The following is a 6000-nucleotide window of genomic DNA, read 5'->3' as shown; positions in this document are numbered from 1 at the left end:
GACGCCAGCTGGCTTCCAGGAGTCACACCATCATCTCCACAGCCTCCGCAATAACCCTAAATTCCACGGGCTCCTGCTCCCCCACCACAACTCACTTTCGGCACCTGTGCATGAACTGCTCACTTCTGAACAGTGGGGAGAGACCCTTTCTCTTTGGGGACACTTCTAATTGGGGGGTCTAGAATACTGATGCAGTAAGAAGGACGAGTGTTCTCTCCTGGTTACAGATCTTTTTCTACCTAACTACCTGACTGTCTTGGAAAAGAAACAGCAGCCAATTCTCAGAGGTCCTGGGGCGATGGCTTATCTTCCTCCACTTCTTCTCACTGTAAATTTAGAATCATGAGCATTTCTGAGAAGTAACAGGTTGGACATGGGCTCTGGCTTCTTGATTTTTGGGTACAATTTTAAGTCATCACATTTTTCAGAAGATTCTTCTGACATTGAACAAAACAGATGAGGGCAGGGCTGTGGCTAATGGAGGAGGAGAAGGGCCCTCACAGTGCAGCTGGCAGGTAGGACAGACCTCACCACAGGGTCTGAGAAGGCTCTGAGTATAATGGTGTGCATCTGTACAGTGCATGCCACTCAAGCTTCTAAAGTTAACATTTTTTGTTGTTGTTGTTGTTGTTGTTGTTGTGGAACCGGGAATTGAACTCAGGCCCTTGTACTTGCCAGGAAAGTGCTTATTCTACTGGGCCATCTTCCCAGCCCTAGACAAGAGCTTTCTATTCCCCCAATAAATATATTCTGCTCCTAGCCTCCAAAATGGAAAAAGGAAACGAATATACAACATCAAGAGTGAGTCCCAGTGTATAGAATAGACTTCGGGTGACCATGGGGTTAACACATAGGTTCATCAGTTGTAACACATGTACTATGGTTGGGAGAAATACATTCTATGAATCTGGTGAAAGACGCCTCATAAAATTGAAAAACACTGCGCATAAGGCTGAAATTTTAGAAATATTATCCTAAAAGTTAGTGCAAATATATTTGTGTTCAGTGTTTATTGAAATTTCTACTCAATGCAATAAGATAAAAATAATCTTAGAACAGGTTGAAAAGTAAACAATAAAAATAACAAGATGGCATGATCAAAATTCAGAATATTAGGCTGAAGGTTTCTAACATGGTTGCAGGAATAAAGTTCTTAATAAAGCTGCAGTTGAAGATGCCAAAAAACCCCACAGTTGGTTAGTAGAAATACAGATGTCATTTATGGAAAGCTTGAAAATAAAATGTAGCCAAGCGCTGGCCAAATAGCTCAGTGGATTAAAGCACCTGCAAGCAGGTGCAGGGGCAGGGGGTTCCATCCCCAGGCCTGCTGTGCCAGCCTCACCCCCCAGGACACGCTGAGATGGCAATTGAGACTGTGCGTCGTGGCGTGCACCTGTTATCCTAGCTCTTGGGAGGCTGTAAACAGGCAGATCACTATGAGTCCAATTTAGTAGTGAGACCCTGAACACCCTGTAGACCCTTCCCTAAAATAAAAATAAATAAATGCATAAATAAATAAACACATAAATAAAAGTGTGCAGAACTCAGTCTAATAAAAATGTGTAGGAGTTTTATTGAGGAACTTGTAAAAACTTATAGAAAGATCTTTAAAAGACTTAAAATAGTAGGTGATGTGACTCATTCTCTCCTCTTCTGGTTTCAGAGCGAAACAGCCTATCCTGGCCCTCTTTCCTGGTTATTGTGACCATTCTAGCAAGTGAAATCTTAGCAAGCTGATGTACACTGCTAAAATCTTCACCTATAAAAGTTTGGTAGAGTGGGTCTCTATGCTTTCTTTTCTGGCTTGTTGCCAACAAACACTTGATTTGAATTTAGTAGGTGCCATGACTGTGTCTAGAGGGTCCCCCAGGGCCTCATGCAGGCATGGGTGGGCTTTCAGAGGTGGTTAGATCTGAAGTATGTCATGCTGGGAATAAGGGCGTGTGGTTACCAGAGTCGTGCACTGCCTGGTCTGGCATAGCTGTGGGTGTGGAGGATGGGAAGGCCGACTGTAGGAGTGAATGCTCCTCTTCCTAAGTGTGTGAGGCATGGAGAGAGTGTGGGGACAGAAGGGCAACGGCTGTGGCCACCGGCTGCCTTCTGCCTTTGCCTGTGGTGGAGGGTTTCTTTCTTGGCCACGCCACCCTATTGGAACTGGAGAATTGTGGATCATGATCTGAGGCGGACCCTTCTTCTTTTAATTTTGGATGTTGGGTATTTTGTCTCAGCAATGAGAAAAGTTAATAAGATGGCAGAGCACTGTGCTAGAAGGAGTCTTCATCTGAATCCCTGAACCAATGTTAGAGGAGATCCATTTGCGGCTCAGGAAAACCATTATGTGTGGAAGAAGTAAATTATGTTGAGTCAAAGTTTTTGTACCTTTTTTGATATATTTGTTGCAGTATCTGGCATTGTATATGATAACTCAATGATGCACTCTATTTAAACACAGGAAGATTCAGTATCCTAAAGATACCAGTATTTGGCAAGTTGATCTACAGTTTTGATATACTCCTAAGAGAGATTCAACCAAAGCTTTTCATGAAGCTTGGAAAGCTGATGGTTAAGTTTATGTAGAATAGCAAAGGGCCAAAAATAGCTAAGATATTTCTAAAGACAAATAAGGAGAACATGGTGGAAGGAAATTTCTCTTAGCTGTGACAGTGAATGATATAACAGTGTATAATGTTATAGCTCAAACTCAGTACTAATGGAGGAAATAAAAGTTAACACCACAGTGACCTCACATGCATAGATGAAAAAAGTAAAAAAGTTTATATTACCAAATGATGCACAGAATATGGGATAATCACAGCTCTTATACACTATTAGTGAGGAGGGAAATAATATGGAACAATCCTTTTTAAAAGTAAGTTTACAATATCTAGTAAATTTGGGCATGTTATATGCTGAGTTGATGTCTACTGTCTTATACATGCCCATTATATAAGATGAAAAATGATGTGAATTGAAATATATTTGTAATGACATAAATGGAAAACAAGATACCTGTCCGACTGGAGCAGAATGATGTGACACAACAGTGAAAATAAATGGATTTCAGTGTGGATTAAATTCACTTGAATGAAAAAGGCAGTTTCTCAAACTATATCACAATATCTATTGAAAGTGTTAAAAATAAAAATTATATCATATTTATGAATATCAGATATGTGGTAAAATTAGAAATGAGTGATGAGTACAAACAAATGATAAATCCAAATGTCAGGGTGGTGGTGACCTCTTTATATAGGAAAGAAGACCACCTGAGAGGAGCAGAGATTTTATGCGGGAAATTTAACTGGTGGGAGTCCAGGGAGGATTTTATTTTTTTTCATGCCTTATGACTTGTACTTTGTCATATATATATATATATATATTCCACATTTTAAAAACAAAAATAAAAATAATGATCTGTTCCAACACATGTTCTATTGGAAAGTCATCATCAGTATCATCAGTTGTATTGATAATGTAATGGCTAAACTTACATGCTTAACACATGCTGTTGTCTTTTCCTGAAATATCTACTACTTCCTTGCACCTTACCTATGGCAAGGTGGGTCTGTGAAGCTTGGAAATAAGTATCCATGACCTTAATAATAGCTATTTCTTCATTTTTTTCACCCAACACAATAAGTCTTGCTGTGTTACAAATACAGAGTTAATAGACAGGCTGTCTTGTCTCAAGGAACTAGATCTTCTATACACCTAGCTATAGAAACAGTGTTATAGAACCTCACAGGAGAGAGAGATTTGTTCTTAATTCAAGGAAGGATTCAAAGAAGCGGTGGCCCTCAAAGGATTGTTCCAGTTCACCCTTGTGCATGCAGATCTGGCCTTCATCTCACCTAACTTCTGCTAAATACTTGGATTCTTTCAGTGGAGTCACCTTGTCCCTCAAGGGACGGGCCAATGTTGGGAATGACCCCTGGACCCCCTCCTTAACCCTTCCACTTTGTGGAAGCCACCCCTCATTGCCCTTTCAGAGGGTGAACATGAGTATCAGAAGGACATTAAATCAACTTGGGTTGTTGGAAGACAGAATAAACAGATTCCATTCCACCCTTGTCTAGACTTGGGTAAAGAAAGTGCCCTAAAAATGCCACATAAATATTTTTGTGGAATGTTGTGTCTTCATGAATCATCTGGCTTAATTAGACTGGTCATTTTGTGTCCATTTTTATGTGACTGGGAGAACCAATAGCTGACAAATTTACTGACCTAGAGAAAAACTTCTGGGAAAAGGTGTGTGCTTCCTGCACACCAGCTCCAGCAAGCCACAATGATAATCTTCCTGTTTCTAAATTATATAATCACAGCTGCAGATTTGGAAGTATCTTAAAATATTCTCACTTATTAAAATCTTTGGAGACATAATGCTTTTAAGCTTTTAGTTTAATGTAAGTCATCTTTAATCATTGGGAATTTCATAGAGACAAATGATGACTTCTGTGTAACTTCTCCAGAAGTCTTCTTGCAAGCTTAGTTTCACTAGTGGCATGTGCGGATAAGGGGGCTGATTGTGCAGACTTGTTTCCTGAAATGATCACTTTAGGTCATAAATCATTTGCCACCACTTCCCTTTTTCTTAATCTTATAATGACTTAGAAGAAAAGCCCAAAGCTCTTCCTGTGGCTTTGAAGTCCACTCCAGAATCTGCCCTTCTCGCTGCTTCTACCTCTTGCTCAGATTCTGTTCCTGCCCCTCTGGCCTTCTGACCGGGCCTTGAGCTCGCCACCTCTTCCCACCTCAGGGCCTCTGGAGTAGCTCGATCTGTTGGCCCCACTATTCTTCCTCAGATATCTACAGAACCCTTCTCTTATCTCACATTTCTACTCAATTCTGCTCAAATGCCGATTCCACAGAGTAGTTTTATCCTAGTCACATTATTTCAAGCACGATTTTTACTTCTCTGTGTTCCTACATAAGTCTGTATGTTTCTTCATAGCATATGTCATGGTTTGATGTCCTATCGTCACTGATACTACCTTTCTATGCTTGATGTCATTCTCTGATATGAATATAGTTTTGCTATAACCAAACGAATTAGAGAAAAATTGATAAAATCAAAAAAGATTAAAGAAAGATATATTTTCGTGAATATTGAAATTGAAATATCTTTATTGCCTGCTTTTAGGCCACTATACAACTATTACAGGAGAAAAACCAGCAATTCAAATTAAAGCATTACCACTTTTAGAGCTAGAAAAACTGTTCTAGGCAGCTAATGAACTTCTAGTACACTTAAAGGAATATTCAATGCATTTAAAAAATGAGAAGCTGTTATAAACCAACAAAATATAATATTTTATACATTTGTATGTACAAATGTAATTATAAGCATTATTTGCTTGTCGCTTAAATTTCAGTCTATAAAATTAGCTACAATTTTCATATTGTTCCTTCTCTGTGGAATAAGTAGATGTGCTAATCTCAGCTGGGCACAGATCTTAATTTTATAATATTCCCAGATGTCTCTTAAAAGTAAGCATTGTGAAACATTTTGTACAGATGAAAGAAAATAGTAAAGCCTACTTCAAATTAGACTATTTAGATTCTCATTTTCCAGTATGGAAATTCTTCTCGTTGTGCGATATGTACTAGAAGTATCAGTAAAAGAGTGAATTTCCTAAGAGGTTTATTCAAAGTAAAACTGAAACTTTAAATGTTAATGTGTGAATAAATAAATAAGGGCTGAATTTTATAGCTTACTGACTTTTTTAGGCAAGAGCTTATTTTGATATGTTAACTTTGTTTATTTAATTTTTTTAGTCAAGACTAATGCCCTTTTACTAAGATTGTCCATGTGTAATGAAAGTATTAAAATGTGAACACTGAAGCCCAGGGACAATATTTGTGCCTGTTTACTTGAGGAGGGTGGAAGGTGGTTTTGTTAAAATAATAGCTGTGTATCACAGAGATGAAAAGTTCGTGCTCAGTACCTCTGTGCCAGGAGCTTGGTGTTTGTTTTTGCAGGGAAGGTGTTCAGTGCATACA

The 6000-nt window shown here is 38.7% G+C and overlaps 1 protein-coding gene across 5 annotated transcripts in view; it reads left to right on the top strand.

Annotated features, from left to right (window-relative positions):
- Prkg2 (protein kinase, cGMP-dependent, type II) overlaps window positions 1-6000 on the top strand; it is a 107258-nt gene that overhangs the window by 80231 nt on the left and 21027 nt on the right. The window lies entirely within an intron of this gene.

The sequence above is a fragment of the Octodon degus genome, unplaced genomic scaffold (genome assembly GCF_000260255.1).
Source record: "Octodon degus isolate 3935 unplaced genomic scaffold, OctDeg1.0 scaffold00168, whole genome shotgun sequence".
NCBI classification, from domain to species: Eukaryota; Metazoa; Chordata; class Mammalia; order Rodentia; family Octodontidae; genus Octodon; species Octodon degus.
This window is presented reverse-complemented; position numbering and strand designations above follow the sequence as displayed.